Below are 18,609 nucleotides of genomic sequence, written 5' to 3'. Positions count from 1 at the left end.
CACTGCTGGGGAAACTAGAAGGGAAAGAGACACGTGTACCCCAATGTTCATGGCAGCACTGTTTATAATAGCCAGGACATGGAAGCAACCTAGATGTCCATCAGCAGATGAATGGATAAGAAAGCTGTGGTATATATACACAATGGAGTATTACTCAGCCATTAAAAAGAATACATTTGAATCTGTTCTAATGAGGTGGATGAAACTGGAGCCTATTATACAGAGTGAAGTAAGCCAGAAGGAAAAACACCAATACAATATACTAACGCATATATATGGAATTTAGAAAGATGGTAACAATAACCCTGTGTACGAGACAGCAAAAGAGACACTGATGTATAGAACAGTCTTATGGACTCTGTTGGAGAGGGAGAGGGTGGGAAGATTTGGGAGAATGGCATTGAAACATGTATAATATCATGTATGAAACGAGTTGCCAGTCCAGGTTCGATGCACGATACTGGATGCTTGGGGCTAGTGCACTGGGATGACCCAGTGGGATGGTATGGGGAGGGAGGCATGAGGAGGGTTCAGGATGGGGAACACATGTATACCTGTGGTGGATTCATTTCGATATTTGGCAAAACTAATACAGTATTGTAAAGTTTAAAAATAAAATAAAATTAAAAAAAATAAAACACAGAATTAAAACAAAAAGAATAAAAAAAAAAGAACAACACAAAACTCAAGCTTACATTGAAGCAAGTAGGGAAAACCACTATGCCATTCAGGTATGACTTTAATCAAATCCCTTATGATTATACAGTGGAGGTGATGAATAGATTCAAGGGATTATACCTGGTAGATAGCATGTCTAAAGAACTCTAGACGGAGGTTTGTAACACTGTACAGGAGTGAGTAACCAAAACCATCCTGAAGAAAAAAAAAATGCAAGAAGGCAAAGTGGTGGTCTGAAAGGGTTTTACAAATAGCTGAGGAAAGAAGGGCTAGTGGTGGTGCTAGTGTTGAATAATCTGCCTGCAATTCAGGATATGTGCTTTCTATCCCCTAGTAGGGAAGATCCCCTGGAGGAGGAAATGGCAACCCACCCCAGTATTCCTGCCTGAAAAATCCCATGGACAGAGGAGCCTGCCGGGCTACAGTTTATGGAGTCACAAAGACTCAGACACAACTGAGTATGCATGGAGGAAAGAGAAGTGAAAAGTAAAGGACAAAGGAAAAGATACACCCACTGTATGCAGAGTTCCAGAGAATAGCAAGGAGCGATAAGAAGGTCTTCTTAAATGAATGATGCAAAGAATAGAGGAACACATAAGATGGGTGAGACTAGAGAAGGCAATGGCACCCCACTCCAGTACTCTTGTCTGGAAAATCCCATGGACAGAGGAGCCTGGTAGGCTGCAGTCCATGGGGTCACTAAGAGTTGGACACGACTGAGCAACTTCACTTTCACTTTCATGCATTGGAGAAGGAAATGGCAACCCACTCCAGTGTTCTTGCCTGGAGAATCCCAGGGACGGGGGAGCCTTGGTGGGCTGCCGTCTATGGGGTTGCAAAGAGTCGGACATGACCGAAGTGACTTCACAGCAGCAGCAGCAGCAGCAGCAGCAGAAATCTCTTCAAGAAAATTGGAGATATCAAGGAAGCATTTCATACAAGGATGGGCAAGATCAAGGACAGAAAAAGTAAAGACCTGAGAGAAGCAAGGGTTTCCCTGGTGGCACACATGGTAAAGAATATATCTGCAATGTGGGAGACTGGGGTTCAATGTCTGGGTTGGGAAAATCCCCTGGAGGAGGGTATGGCAACCCACCCTAGTACTCTTGCCTGGAGAATCCCCATGGATAGAGGAGCCTGGAGGGCTACAGTCCATGGGGTTACAAAGAGTCAGACATGACTGAGAGACTAAGCACATGAGAAGCAAAAGAAATTAAGATGAGGTAGTAAGAAAACACAGAAGAACTGTACAAAAAAGGACTTAATAACCCAGATAACCACAATGGTGTGATCACTCACCTAGAGCAAGACATCCTGGATTGTGAGGTCAAGTAGTCCTTAGGAAGCATTACTATGAAAAAAGCTAGTGGAGGTGACAAGTAAGACCTTCTTGTCTCTCCTTGTTATTCTCTGGAACTCTACACTCACTTGGGTATTTATTTTCCTTTCTCCCTTTCTTTTCACTTCTCTTTCCTCAGCTATTTAAAATCCTAAAAGATGATGCTGTTAAAGTGTTGCATTCAATATGTCAGCAAATTTGAAAAACTCAGCAGTGGCCTCAGGACTGGAAAAGGTCAGTTTTCATTCCAATCCCAAAGAAAGACAATGCCAATATGTGTTCAAACTATGATACAATTGCACTAACTTCATATATTAGCAAGGTTGTGCTAAACATCCTTCAAGCTAGGCTTCAGAAGCATTGGAACTAAGGACTGCTTGACATACATGCTGGGTTTTGAAAAGGCAGAGAAATCAAAGATCAAACTGCCAACATTCATGGATCATGGAGAAAGCAATGGAGTTCCACAAAAACATCTACTTCTCTTTCATTGACTACATGGAAGAATTTGACTGTGTAGATCACAATAAACTGTGGGAAATTCTTAGAGATGGGAATAGCAGACCACCTTACCTATCTCCTGAGAAACTTGTATGGGAGTCAAGAAGCAAGAGTTAGAACTGCACATGGAATAACTGACTGGTTTGAAATTGGGAAGGGAGGATGAACTCCTGTCTACTGTCACACTGCTTTTTAAACTTATATGCAGAGTACATCTTGCAAAATACTGGGCCCAGTGAATCACAAGCTGGAATTAAGATTGCTGGGAAGAATATCAACAACCTCAGGTATGCAGTTGATACCATTCAAAAGCCAGAAAGGGAGGAGGAACTAAAGAGCCTCTGGATGAGGATGAAATAGGAGTGTGAAAAAAGCTGACTTGAAAGTCAACGTTCAAAAAACTAAGATCATGGTATCCAGTCCCATTACTTTATGGGAAATTTAAGGGGAAAGAGAGGAAGAAATGACAGATTTTATTTTCTTGGGCTCCAAAATCACTGCGGAGAGTGACTGCAGCCATGAAATTAAAAGATGCTTGCTCCCTGGAAGAAGAGCTATGGCCAACCTAGACAGCAAATGAAAAAAGCAGAGACATAACTGTGACAACAAAGATACGTCTAGTCAAAGTTTTGGTTTTTCCAGTAGTCGTGTATGGATGTGAGATCTTGACCATAAAGAAGGCTGAGCTCTGAAGAATTATTGCTTTTGAATTGTGGTGCTGGAGAGTTTCTTGGACTGTAAGGAGATCAAACCATTCGATCTTAAAGGAAATCAACCCTGAATATTCATTGGAAGGATTGTTGCTGAAATTGAAGCTCCAATACTCTGGCCACTTGTTGCTATGAGTCAACTTGTTGGAAATGACCCTGATGCTGGGAAAGACTGAAGGCAAGCAAAGAAGAAGGCAGAAGAGGATGAAGTTGTTAGACAGCATCACCGATTCAATGGCTCTAAATTTGAGCATACTCCAGGAGATTATTATGGAGGACAGAAGGGCCTGGCATTTTATAATCCATGGGGTTGCAAAGACTTGGACACGACTTAGTGAATGAACAATAACAACAACAACAATATAATGATAAATACTACTTTTGTATCTTTCTCCTGGCATGATACATTGTTTTCCACCTAAAATCTTGTTCAGGAGTGGAAGGCAATTTTAAGGGTCTTCACTTGGTTTTTATCTTTGTTGTCCTTCAGACCAAGGAACCAATGTTCAGGTAACTACCAAAGATGTCCATTCTGATATACACTCAGGCATCTTGAAAATGATCACTAGGTCTAGTAAACACAGTCTGAGCTGGACCTCAGCCTAGACTCCATTTATTACTTGATCTCCATTGTACTTCCATTCTAACAAGATTTCTTGATGATATAGTATCTTTCCAGGTCCAGTGATCCTCAACAGCCTGAGCACCCCCATTCTCCAGTGCATGCACATCTGACATAAATGTCTGTATGACACTCCAGCCTAGTTGTTATATTTCACTCACCATGCTCATGCAGGTCCCTCTTCCCAGTTGGTCAATGGATTCTGAGAGCTGTCCCATGTCTGGAACTAGGCAGGAGATCATAACTTCATTGGAGCAGCTGCCTTCAACTTCCTGATTATCAGTCATTAATTTATTTGGTGTGTATTAAAGGATCAATAACATTTTTGACTGTTTATTTTATTTGCACTACTCAGTAGTACAAAATTCTACTAAATATTCCCACAAGTAAGGCCCTTCTGACTTCTACTCTGACCTACTGCTCAAAACAATATTTGCACATATCTTCCTTCCAGTTATTAAGCACCACCAAGTGTCTTCTATTATTTTGAAATCCTAACATTCCTGTTTTGGGGAAGCTAGGCCTATAGCCTAATGCCTGTTTTAATGCTTGCTTGCAGAGACAGTCACCAGCGAGCTTTTCAAGAATGCCAAGGCTTCTTTTGATCAGAGCATTCCTTATTGTTTTGGTAAATGTGTATCATGATCCTATCACAAAACAATTGCTAATGAGATTTTAGGCCATTGCATAGTATATTCATAGTATCATGCCCAATCCTTTGAGAATTTTAATTCCTTCTCTGTTGTTTGCAACAGCTTTTCCAGCATTTCTGTTTCATTTAATGTGAGTCACCCACTTTTCTGAACGTGGAAGAAGCAAAGAAGCAGTGTATTTATTAGTATTACATCTCAGGTTTCTTTCTAGCACGTTAAATGTTATATCTCAGGAGACTCCTCCTGTATTGATATAGTCTGCCATATTTAAATTTCTGTTCCTTCACCTTTATTCAGCATACTGATGACAGTCCCATATGTACTTGACTGTTTCCTGCTAGATAGTACATGATAGCCAGCTCCTTAAATCCTTCAGCACGTAACAGGCTCTCCTTTCAAAGGCTCAATATTTACCTGGTTGATGACTGTGACCTGACCTTAGTTATTAGTCTGGTGGCCAGAAAGAGAGGTGGCAGTTGCTCTAAGTGGGGAGAAGTTACTTGTGTTCTTGTTAGACAGAGGTCTCTGTATTATTTTTAAGCAAGTGGAGGAAACCCCAGTCTTCTACAAAAAGGATGAACTACTTCCACAGCCCCAGAGGTTCAGAAGAATATAAGGATTTATGATTTTCAGGTTCATGATCTCAGATATTTCCATGCAAAGCCTTAGATCTTTTGCAATCCAGGACCAAACCTTAGCACAACAGACATGTCAGGGTTGAGAATTCAATATTTTCTGGAGCTCTGCTACACTTATAATTAAGTTCTGGAACTAATTCTCAATCTTTTTTTTCTCTTGCCCCATGGCTATACAAGAGAGAATATTTTTAAAAGCTGCAAGGAACTCTTCTGGCTTTCACCTCCTTGTATTGGTGATTGATTACCTGAAAACTTTCAGTGTTTTGTGTGTGTGTGTGTGTGTGTGTGTGTATGTGTGTGTGTGTAATGCATTAAGGATTCCATAATAAAATGTTGTAAAGCAACTGTACTCCAATGAAAAATTAAAACCAAACCAAAAGAAAATGATCAAATAGTGACAAAAAATGACTGTAACTAACAGTCAAAATGTCTTGCTTAATTAAATAAATTCCAGTATATCGGATTTATTACCCTTAAAAAAAAAAAAAAAAAAGGATTCCACAGTACACCTACCTACTAATTTCCTCAAAGTTCTTATCAGTGCATTTTGACTCTCTAGTGTCTCATCTTAGTCTACTGTTAGTAGAACTTAGTCTACTGTTAGTGAACTTGCTAACACTGCATCACAGATGTATGCTAAGTGGAGTCAGCGCTCCATCTAATCAGTGATGGCATCCTCACTGCCACAAGCCAGTTAGTGATATAGAGTATATCCTCTTTTAGAGGCTGCTTCCTAAGACCACTTCTGGTATCAAATATCATGAATCTGGTTTTTCAGAAAACAGATTTTGCTATTTATGTGCAGAACACTTACTGGGGTATGATTTCAGTAGTAACATTTGGCAGAGATGCAAACTGCATAACTGAGTAGGAGTAGCTGGACCAAGATGTAGATGTAGAAGTGACCTCAACTGATCCCTTAGAGAACACTGGCGTTGGGAAGGCCCTTGAGAATCTTTCTGAATAAAGTCAAGGGACCAGGCCACAGTACCTGTCTTTCAGCCAGTTATTCCATACAGAACTTCTGAGAGGTAGTTTGTTTTCAATGTGGGCTATTCCTGGAAAGGGACTCGGCCATGAGCCACTAGCAGCTAGCATTCAGGGCAAGTTGGAGAAATTAGTTCATTGGTCCGAAATATTAATGCAGTTGTCTTACAAAAGAATCAATAACATTATTTAAAAATAGTAGCAAGAAAATAAAGGGAGTGATGAGGAGAAATTTCACTGATTTCTGAGTAAAGACATTTAAGAATTGTTAGTTCTTTCAGAAAGGAACAAGAGCGGGCTAACCTTTCCTTCTCATTCTGTTAATTGCATGCACAATACAAAATGTGACTGTGGCATAGAGGAAAGTGAGATCTTAGACAATAGTTTGAGGTAAGCTGTTACCAAGACATTCTAGGCTTCAGCTCAAGAAAAAGGGCAAAAGAAAACTAACTGACTAAACGGTGGAGTTTCTTCTCAATTCAGGGATTCAAACAGATTCAAGGGATTAGATATGATAGACAGACTGCCTGAAAAACTAAGGATGGAGGTTCATGACATTGTACAGGAGGCAGTGATCAAGATCATCCCCAAGAAAAAGAAATGCAAAAAGTCTAAATGGCTGTCTGTGTAAGCCTTACAATAGCTGAGAAAAGAGGAGAAGGGAAAGGCAAAGGAGAAAAGGAAAGATATATCCATCTGAATGCAGAGTTCCAAAGAATAGCAAGGAGAGCCTTCATCAGTGATCAGTACAAAGAAATAGAAGAAAACAATAGAATGGGGAAGACTAGATATCTCTTCAAGATAATTAGAGATACTAAGGGGACATTTCATGCAAAGATGGGCACAATAAAGGATAGAAATGGTATGGACCTAACAGAAGCAGAAGATATTAAGAAGAGGTGGCATGAATACACAGAACTATACAAAAAATATCTTCATGACCCAGATAACCATGATGGTGTGATCACTCACCTAGAGTCGGACATCCCGGACTGTGAAGTCAAGTGGGCCTTAGGAAGCATCACTATGAACAAAGGTCATGGAGGTGATGGGATTCCAGTTGAGCTATTTCAAATCCTAAAAGATAATGCTGTGAAAATGCCACACTCAATATGCCAGCAAATTTGGAAAACTCAGCAGTGGCCACAGGACTGGAGAAGGTCAGTTTTCATTCTAATCCCAAAGAAAGGCAATGCCAAAGAATGCTCAAACTACCACACAATTGCACTCATCTCACACTAGTAAAGCTAGTAAAGTAGTAAAGTAAAGCCAGCTTTAGTGATAGTAAATACTAATAAATACTTGCCTTAATTGAAGTGACAAAGTGAACTCGCTCAGTTGTGTCTGACTCTTTGGGACCCCCTGGACTGTAGCCCACCAGGCTTCTCCATCCATGGGGTTTTCCAGACAAGAATAACTGTAAATAGTAAATAGTAAGTACTAATAAATAGTATTCAGTTCAGTTCAGTTCAGTCGCTCAGTCATGTCCAACTCTTTGCGACCCCAAGAATCACAGCACGTCAGGCCTTCCTGTCCATCACCAACCCCTGGAGTTCACTCAGACTCCCGGCCATTGAGTCAGTGATGCCATCCAGCCATCTCATCCTCTGTCGTCCCCTTTTCCTCCTGCCCCCAATCCTTCCCAGCATCAGGGTCTTTTCCAATGAGTCAACTCTTTACATGAGGTGGCCAATGTATTGGAGTTTCAGCTTTAGTATCATTGCTTCCAAAGAACACACAGGGCTGATCTCCTTTAGAATGGACTGGTTGGATCTCCTTGCCATCCAAGGGACTCTCAAGAGTCTTCTCCAACACCACAGTTCAAAAGCATCAATTCTTCAGCACTCAGCTTTCTTCACAGTCCAACTCTCACATCCCTACATGACTACTGGAAAAACCATAGCCTTGACTAGATGGACATTTGTTGGCAAAGTAATAGCTTTTGAATATGCTATCTAGGTTGGTCATAACTTTCCTTCCAAGGAGTAAGCATCTTTTAATTTCATGGCTGCAATAACCATCTGCAGTGATTTGGGAGCCCAGAAAAATAAAGTCTGACACTGTTTCCACTGTTTCCCCATCTATTTCCCATGAAGTGATGGGACCAGATGCCATGATCTTTGTTTTCTGAATGTTGAGCTTTAAGCCAACTTTTTCACTCTCCTTTTTCACTTTCATCAAGAGGCTTTTGAGTTCCTCTTCAATTTCTGCCATAAGGATAAATAGTAAATACTAACTTTAGTAAAGCTAGTAAAGTAACACCCAAAATTCTCCAAGCCAGGCTTCAATAGTACATGAACCATGACTTCCAGATGTTCAAGCTGGATTTAGAAAAGGCAGAGAAAGAAGAGATCAAGTTGCCAACATCTGCTGGATCATTGAAAAAGCAAGATAGTTCCAGAAAAACATCTATTTCTGCTTTATTGATTATGCCAAAGCCTTTGACTATGTGGATCACCACAAACTGGAAAATTCTTCGAGAGATAGGAATACCAGACCATGGGACCTGGCTCTTGAGAAATCTGTATGCAGGTCAAGAAGCAACAGTTAGAACTGGACATGGAAAAACAGACTGGTTCCAAGTAGTACTCCAAAAGGAGTACGTCAAGGCTGTATATTGTCCCCCTGCTTATTTAACTTATATGCAGTGTACATCATGTGAAATGCCAGGTTGGATAAAGCACAAGCTGGAATCAAGATAGCAGGAAGAAATATCAATAAGCTCAAATATGCAGATGACACCACCCTTATGGCATAAAGAGAAGAACTAAAGAGCCTCTTGATTAAAATGAGAGAGGAGAGTGAAAAAATTGGCTTAAAACTCAACATTCAGAAAACTAATATCATGGCATCCAGTCTCATCACATCATGGCAAATAGATGGAGAAACAATGGAAACAGTGACAGACTTTATTTGTTTGGGCTCCAAAAATCACTGCAGTTGGTAACTGAAGCCATGAAATTACAAGATGCTTGCTACTTGGAAGAAAAGCTATGACCAACCTAGACAGTATATTAAAAAGCAGAGACATTTCTTTGCCAACAAAGTTTCATCTAGTCAAAGTTATTGTTTTTCTGGTAGTCATGTATGGATGTGAGAGTTGGACTATAAAAAAGCTGAGCACCAAAGAATTGATGCTTTTGAACTGTGGTGTTGGAGTAGACTCTTGAGAGTTCCTCAGACTGCAAAGAGATCCAACAAGTCAATCCTAAAGGAAAGCAGTCCTGAATATTCATTTGAAGGACTGATGCTGAATTTGCAACTCCAATACTTTCACCACCTTTTGCGAAGAACTGACTTATTGGAAAATACCCTGATGCTGGGAAAGATTGAAGGCAGAAGGAGAAGGGGATGACAGAGGATGAGATGTGTGGATGGCATCACCAACTCTATGGACAGGAGTTTGAGTAAGCTCTCTGAGTTGGTGATGGACGGGGATGACTGCCATGCTGCAGTAAATGGGGTCGCAAAATGTCGGACACGAATGAGCAAATGAACTGAACTGAACTCTTCTAGATAGAACAAGGGTAAGGTTGTCAGAGATCTGTTTCATGAGAGAAACTAGCATGGGTGAATTTACTGACAGAGTCGATCAATATTATGAATAATACAATATAATTTATCAAATACATTTTATAAAACAGGGAGTATATCCTTGGAGTTTGGAAAATAAAATTCAGGTCAATACATGTTGTGTTATTTAATCATGGTCACCTAACAAGTTAAGGACTAATATGAGGATTAGTAATTTCATTCTGATGGAGTGTGTATATAAATGTGCAAATATGTATACTGGTACCACACTCCTTAGTACAGGATGGAATATTTTGAAGTTTGGGCCTAAGTTGGTAAATGTGAGAAACAAGGATAAAGGAGACAGGAGGTCGAATCTCAGTCCAGACGCACATGTCAAAATGAGTCATGGGAATGGACAGAGTTGGGCAGATTTAGTTTAATTTAATGGCCCCAGTGTTCCAAATGTGGCTGCAAATAGTGAAAGGCTATTGGGATATGGAAAAATACTGCTGAAAGATTTCTGAAATTAGATTTTTTTTTTAAGCTTAGTCTTTCATCACAAAATTTTTGGCCAACATTTCTTTTTATGAGCTGAAGTAAATTTAAACAGGAAACTTCACAATTTTCTTTGTGATTGCACATCAGTAATTTCAAGACTTTTTTTTTTCTTGGGAATTTGGTTGGTAATTACTAAAACTCCAAAGCTAATTATATTGTTATGCTACTGGGACTGTAGCTATGGATGAGAAGTCTTCTCCATTTACAGGCTCAATTTGTAGGCACTGATAATTCTGCTTTCACCCTAAACCCTTCCTATCCTTCTTCCCACCCCCTTGAGAGTGGAAGTGAGCAATAATTTAATGATATGTCCCTTTGAAAGTGAGATTTTACTTTAAAAAGTCACTTAGTCAGAACAGAAAATAACTTCTTTTCTTAAGGAGCAAGCAATCAAGCCATATCAATGTAATCTGAGAGATTCTGAAAACACAAAGATGCTGTATTTTAAAATGGCAACCTGGCTTCTAAGAGGACTGAGACCTCTTTAACAAGGCAGAGCTACACAGATCACAAGTAAATTGTATTAAATAAGTAGTCATAGACTGAATTGTTGTGAAGAGCTAATATCCCTACTCATCCCACATGAATAGGATGTTGTTTTCAGAAGCTGTTAAGTGTGTACTGAGGTGTAAGGCTTCAAATATACAAGAATATCAATGTACTTGGACAGGCAGTGTGTCTAAAGCATCCCACACTGAAGCGAAGGCAGCTGTGTATTTTAACAATACCACACAGAGGTAAATAAAACAGCTAATTTGTTTGAATAAAACATCACAAATTCAAATAAATAAGCATTTATTTGAATGACTTACTAAGCTATTAAAGTTGCTGTCTTCCAAGACATGAAGGGAAAAGTAAACACATTAAAGACGAGGACTTTAAAAATATGTATCAATAAATAGGCAAATGTAAAGACATGTCAGAATAAAGCTTGGGTGTTCAGAGAAATAGGACACAATCATATCTTTTGGAAAACGGAACACTTGCTTTGCCACCTTGGGCAAGGTTTATGATATTGCAATATATTTTGGTTTTCCCATTTAAAATAGAGTATAATATGCTATCATGCTGGTGACAGAGAAAAGATAACCCTTTTTGTCATAGTTAGAAATATTTGTAGTCCAATATTAAAAAAGAAAATATTTCATTTACAGAATTTCTAAATCTCTCTTTAACAACATAGTTCTTAAAAGTGAAATTTTACAGCAAAACGGTTCTAAGGTGTAATTAATTTAAGCATGTTAGCAACCTATATATTTTAGTAGACAGTGTTAAGCTATAGAAACCATAACTTCTTTACTTGCAGGGCCTTTGGACAGATGTTAGTTCTATTCTTGGGCTTCCCTGGTGGCTCAGATAGTAAACAATCTGTCTGCAAAGCAGAAGACCCAGATTTGATCCCTGGGTCAGGAAAATCCCCTGGAGAAGGGAACTGTAACCCACTCCAGTATTGCCTGGAGAATTCTATGGACGTAAGAGCCTGGCAGGTTACAATCCATGGGGCTCACAAAGAGGTTCACATGACTGAGTCACTAACAGTTTCGATATTCACTTTTAGTTCCATTCTTGCATATACTATATATTAAGCTGCTTGACTATGAATAAAGTATTTAAGTTCTTAAAACTTTAAGTCTTAACCATTCAATTTTAGTCACATTACCAGTAAATTAAAGATAGTAACACCAATCTCGAAGAGTTGTCAAGAATCAAACAGCATAAGGAAAGTACTTACCAAAAGCAGAGTGTACTTAATATGCTTCTGTAATTTCCACATGCATTTTAACAGGAAAACTAAATATTTCAGTGGTTCAAATATTTTATTAAAATTGAAGGTAAACTGTAATCATCATTGTCCTAGATTTTAAAATCTTTCTTTCCCTAACCACTATCCCTAAACAACAAAGAGCAACAATAAGAAGCAATCTGCATTAATATTGGCTATTTTTGAATGGGATTTTGCTTTTCTCTTGTGAAATAGAAAACAGCTAGTCTTTGTTGATATTATCATGCAAATTATCCATTTTAATGAAAAAGTTACTTATCATTTCAAATAGTAAGCTCTTAATAAAAAAAGTATGTTGATTACCTGATTAAGTCAACCAAGCAAAATATGATGTGATTGGCTGAATTCCAAGCACAATTATATATCATAAATGAGTCAAAATTAGAGATGCATTTATTAGCATAGTGACACTTGAATTTACATGAATTACATGTCTTATTGACAAGATATTTCTAATTAGAGTTGCTTTATAACCTAGAAAAATTTTAGAAAGAGATTAAAATATTATATGAAAAAAAAAATAACGATCAAAGATCAGAGTTTTGGGTGCTGAATTAATGTGATAGGCTAGTTCTCAAGCAGTTTTTCTAATTCATTCATATTTATTATACTGAAAGTATGGGACCTTCCCTCGTAGCTCAGCTGGTAATGAATCCACCTGCAATGCAGGAGACCTGGGTTTGATCCCTGGGTTGGGAAGATCCCCTGGAGGAGGGCGTGGCAACCCACTCCAGCATTCTTGCCTGGAGAATACCTATGGATAGAGGAGCCTGGTGGGCTACAGTTCATGGGGTCACAAAGAGTTGGACATGACTGAGCAATTAAGCACAGCACAGCACATACTGAAAGCACATTGAATGAGTATTCTTAGACCATCCATGAAGTATTTCAATGATGACATCCTCAACCACTTGTAAAATAATGAAACTAGAACACTTTCTAACACTATACATAAAAATAAACTCAAAATGGATTAAAAATCTAAATGTAAGAACAGAAACTATAAAAATCCTAGAGGAAAACATAGGCAAAACACTCTCTGACATAAATCACAGCAGGATCCTCTATGACCCACCTCCCAGAGTAATGGAAATAAAAGCAAAAATAAATAAATGAGACCTAATTAAACTTAAAAGCTTTTGCACAAAGAAGGAAACTATAAGCAAGGTGAAAAGACACCCGTCAGAATGGGAGAAAATAATAGCAAACGAAGCAACTGACAAAGAATTAATCTCAAAAATATACAAGCAACTCCTGCAGCTCAATTCCAGAAAAATAAATGCCCAATCAAAAAATGGGCCACACATGAAAAGATGCTCAACATCACTCATTATCAGAGAAATGCAAATCAAAACCACTATGAGGTACCATTTCACACCGGTCAGAATGGCTGCTATCCAAGAGCCTACAAACAATAATTGCTGGAGAGAGTGTGGAGGAAAGGGAACCCGCTTACACTGTAGGTGGGAATGAAAACTAGTACAGCCACTATGGAGAACAGTGTGGAGATTCCTTAAAAAACTGGAAATAGAACTGCCTTATGACCCAGCAATCCCACTGCTGGGCATACACACCGAGGAAACCAGAACTGAAGGAGACGTGTACCCCAATGTTCATCACAGCACTCTTTATAACAGCCAGGACATGGAAGCAACCTAGATGTGCATCAGTAGAAGAATGGATAAGAAAGCTGTGGTACATATACACAGTGGAGTATTACTCAGCCATTAAAAAGAATACATTTGAATCAGTTCTAATGAGGTGGATGAAACTGGAGCCTATTATACAGAGTGAAGTAAGTCAGAACGAAAAACACCAATACAGTATATTAACACATATATATGGAATTTAGAAAGATGGTAACAATGACCCTATATGCGAGACAGCAAAAGAGACACAGAAGTATAGAACAGTCTTTTGGACTCTGTGGGAGAATCGAGGGTGAGATGATTTGAGAGAATAGCATCGAAATAAGTATATTATCATATGTGAAACAGATCGCCACTCCAGGTTTGATGCATGAGACAAGGTGCTCAGTGCTGGTACACTGGGATGACCCTGAGGGATGGAATGGGGAGGGAGGTGGGAGGGGGTTTCAGGATGGGGAACACATGTACATCCGTGGCTGATTCATGTCAAAGTATGACAAAACCCACTACAATATTGTAAAGTAATTAGCCTTCAATTAAAATAAATAAATTAAGAAACAAGTAAAACCCACCAACAAAAAAAAGAAAGAAAGAAAAAAAAAATGTGATCCTGAAGCTACAAATGGTTAGAAACCTTCAAACAACCCATGGCTTTATTTCTTAAGCTTTACAAACTCAACAAATTATAAAAATAAAATTAATGGATATCTTTTCTTTTCTTATTTTCTTTTCATGACAATTACATATATGACATTATTTTCTAAATTATAGTTCTTTATTACTCTGAAAATTTAGTTCTGAGTTATTTTACAATGATGAGTTGCCTTCCATGAACTCTTATGCAAATTAGGGAAAATGACAGACAAATTTATTGTTTAGAAGTTTGTACTCATTTTTTTTGACATCAGATTTAATTTCAATACAAGTTATACAAAATAGTCAATATTAATAGAACAACAAAAGGAATTATGATTTGTGAAATATCAACAATGACTAAAAAATATTTTTTAGGTTTTAAGATAAGATGCATTCACCTTCCTATCGTCTTTTTAATGTTTGTGTGAAATAGGAAATGAAACAAAATGCTGAATTGTGGCAAGATCTGATAATTTTGAAATTTATGATAGTCGATGAATGATTGGTTAGATATATAAAGGACTTTCAGTACATAAACAATGAAATTGGGCTCTGTCTCTGATGATTTGATAGTATCTCTTGATTGTATTCAAGTTTACTGACTATCTTCTGTTATCTTAAATCAGTTGGTAAGTCCAGCAATGAAATATTCATTTCAGTTATTTTAGTTTTTTTTTTTTTAAGTTTTCCTTTCTGCATGTCTGTTTACTTATTATCTGAATATTTTTCTTTAATTGTCTGAACATATTTATAACATCTATTTGGAAGCTTTGGCTCCTTTACTCAACATTGTGCCTACTCAAAATCTGTTTCTATTGACTACATTTTTTTCTTCCTGAATTTGCATCAGAGTTCTATATTTCTTTGCTTGTCAGGTAATTTTGGTTAAATCCAGACATTGTGGACATTATATTGAAGCACCTCTGTATTGTCCTTTGTTCTTCTGAGGGTTTTTGGCTTTATTTTTATAGTAATTAAATTTGTGCTGTCCTGTGCTAAGTTGCTCAGTCATATCTGACTCTTTGTGACCCCACGTACTGTAGCCTGCCATGCTCCTCTGTACATGGGATTCTCTAGGCAAGAATACTGGCGTGGGTTGCCATGCCCTCCTCCAGGGGATCTTCCCAACCCAGGGATCAAACTCAGGTCTCCCACACTGCAGGCAGATTCTTTACCATTTCTCCTTCCCATGATGTGAAGACACTGATGTCTCTGGTCAAATTTGTGTATGTGTGTCTGTCTCTTTAGGCAGCTCCTTGAAGCCTGTATAATTTCACAATAAGCCAATAATTAGAAAGAAGTTATCCTCAGATACCTCAAATGGGTAAGACTTCCATTATCTCCTGATTAGGCTATGTTTCACTTAAGAAATTAATTAAAAAGCACAATAAACTGTGAACTCTCCCAAGCTTTCATTTTTCCCTGGAAACTGTCTAGGGTCTCCTACATTTGCACAAAATTTAAAAGTTAGCAATGAAAAAGAGTGTTTATTATTCAAAAATTTCTATGTTTCTTTTGCTTGCTAAATCTTCTCTTTGCATTTTTAGCTTGTTTGGCACCTGCACTTTTTCTTTTTAAACTTTTTATTTTTTATTGGAGTGCAGTTCACCAACAATGTTGTGTTAATTTCAGGTATACAGCAAAATGATTGTGCTTTACTTGTCCTCTGGCAAGGAAAGCTAGAGGTTTCATTCTTGAAACCTAAGCTTATAGGAATGGGAATACCCTTAATCTACAAATGCTCCATTCTTCTATGATTCAGAAACAGTTGTTCATAAATAATCACTTTTCAATATTTTAAGCTGTCTTTGGTCATCTTCCTGTATCTTGAAATAGTTATTTATAGATAACAAAAGATAGGGTCAGTAAACTTGAATACAGATCAATAGATACTATCAATTCATCAGAGACAGAACCCAATTTCACTGTTTATATACTGAATTTGAAAAGAATTTCAAATTATTTTCCCATTTAGTTGTTTAAAATAATGAGCAGAGTTTTCTGTGCTATACAGAACACAGAGTTGGTTTTCAAATTTAAACATAGCAGTGGGTACATGTCAATCCTAAACACTCTAACTTTCCCTACCCCCACTCTGCCCTCCCTGGTGGTAATCATAAGTTTGTTCTCTAAGTCTGTGAGTCTGTTTCTGTTTTGTAAATAAGTTCATTTGTAGCATTTTTTAAAAGGTTCTGCATATAAATGATATTATATAATATTCTTTTTTCACTGTATAACTTCATTCAGCATGACAACCTCTAGGTCTATCCATGTTTTTGCAAATAACATTATTTAATTATTTTTCTGACTCAGTAATATTCAATAGTGTATATATGTCACATCTTCTTTATCCATTCCTTTGATGATGGGCATTTAGGTTACTTACATGTCTTATCTATTGTAAACAGTGCCGTGATGAACACTGTGGTGCATGTAACTTTTGGGCCATGTTTTTCTCTGGATGTATGCCCAAGAGCGGGATTTATAATATTTTTGAATGGAGGGATTTTTGCAGAAATGAAAGAAGAGAGTGAAAAGTTGGCTTAAAGCTCAACATTCATGGCATCTGGTCCCATCACTTCAGGGCAAATAGATGGGGAAACAGTGGAAACAGTGGCTGACTTTATTTTTCTGGGCTCCAAAATCACTGCAGATGGTGACTGCAGCCATGAAGTTAAAAGACGCTTACTCCTTGGAAAGAAAGTTATGACCAACCTATTTCAGTTCAGTTCAGTCGCTAAGTAGTGTCCAACTCTACGCAACCCCATGAACCGCAGCACCCCAGGCCTTCCTGTCCATCTCCAACTCCTGGAGTCCACCCAAACCCATGTTCATTGAGTCGAGGATGCCATCCAACCATCTCATCCTCTATTGTCCCCTTCTCCTCCTGCCCTCAATCTTTGCCAGCATCAGGGTCTTTTCCAATGAGTCAGCTCTTTGCATCAGGTGGTCAAAGTATTGGAGTTTCAGCTTCAACATAAGTCCTTCTAATGAAAAATCAGGACTGATCTCCTTTAGGATGGACTGGTTGGATCTCCTTGCAGTCCAAGGGGCTCTCAAGAGTCTTATCCAACACCACAGTTCAAAAGCATCAATTCTTTGGTGCTCAGCCTTCTTTACAGTCCAAATCTCACATCCATACATGACCACTGGAAAAACCTTAGCCTTGACTAAACGGACCTTTGTTGGCAAAGTAATGTCTCTGCTTTTTAATATACTTTCTAGGTTGGTCATAACTTTCCTTCCAAGGAGTAAGTGTCTTTTAATTTCATGGCTGCAATCACCATCTGCAATGCTCTTGGAGACCAGAAAAATTAAGTCAGCCACTGTTTCCACTGTTTCCCCATTCTATCTGCCATGAATTGATGGGACTGAATGCTATGATTGTAGTTTTCTGAATGTTGAGTTTTAAGCTAACGTTTCACTCTCCTCTTTCACTTTCATCAAGAGGCTTTTTAGTTCCTCTTCACTTTTTGCCATAAGGGTGGTGTCATCTGCATATCTGAGGTTATTGATATTTCTCCTGGAAATCTTGATTCCAGCTTGTGCTTCCCCTAGCCCACCGTTTCTCATGATGTACTCTGCATATAAGTTAAATAAGCAGGGTGACAATATACAGCCTTGACGTACTCCTTTTCCTATTTGGAACCACTCTGTTGTTCCATGTCCAATTCTAACTGTTGTTTCCTGATCTACATTCAGGTTTCTCAAGAGGCAGGTCAGGTTGTCTGGTATCCCCATCTCTTTCAGAATTTTCCACAGTTTATTGTGATCCACACAGTCAAAGGCTTTGGCATAGTCAATAAAGCAGAAATAGATGCTTTTCTGGAACTCTCTAGCTTTTTCGATGATCCATCAGATATTGGCAATTTGATCTTTGGTTCCTCTGCCTTTTCTAAATCCAGCTTGAACATCTGGAAGTTCATGGTTCACGTATTGCTGAAACCTGGCTTGGAGAATTTTGAGCATTACTTTACTAGCATGTGAGATGAGTTAAATTGTGCGGTAGTTTGAACATTCTTTGTCATTGCCCTTCTTTGGGATTGGGAAAAAAAACTGACCTTTTCCAGTCCTGTGGCCACTGCTGAGTTTTCCAAATTTTCTGGCATATTGAGTGTAGCACTTTCACAGCATCATCTCTCAGGATTTGAAATAGTTCAACTGGAATTCCATCACCTCCACTAGCTTTGTTCATAGTGATGCTTTTTAAGGCCCACTTGCCTTCACATTTCAGAATGTCTGACTCTAGGTGAGTGATCGCACCATTGTGATTATCTGGGTCGTGAAGATTTTATTGTACAGTTCTTCTGTGTATTCTTGCCACCTCTTCTTAATATCT

The sequence above is a fragment of the Bos grunniens genome, chromosome 11, assembly GCF_055505025.1.
Source record: "Bos grunniens cultivar Pamir isolate PY7600 chromosome 11, Bosgru_T2T1.0, whole genome shotgun sequence".
NCBI lineage: Eukaryota > Metazoa > Chordata > Mammalia > Artiodactyla > Bovidae > Bos > Bos grunniens.
Note: the sequence above shows the minus strand (reverse complement) of the source record.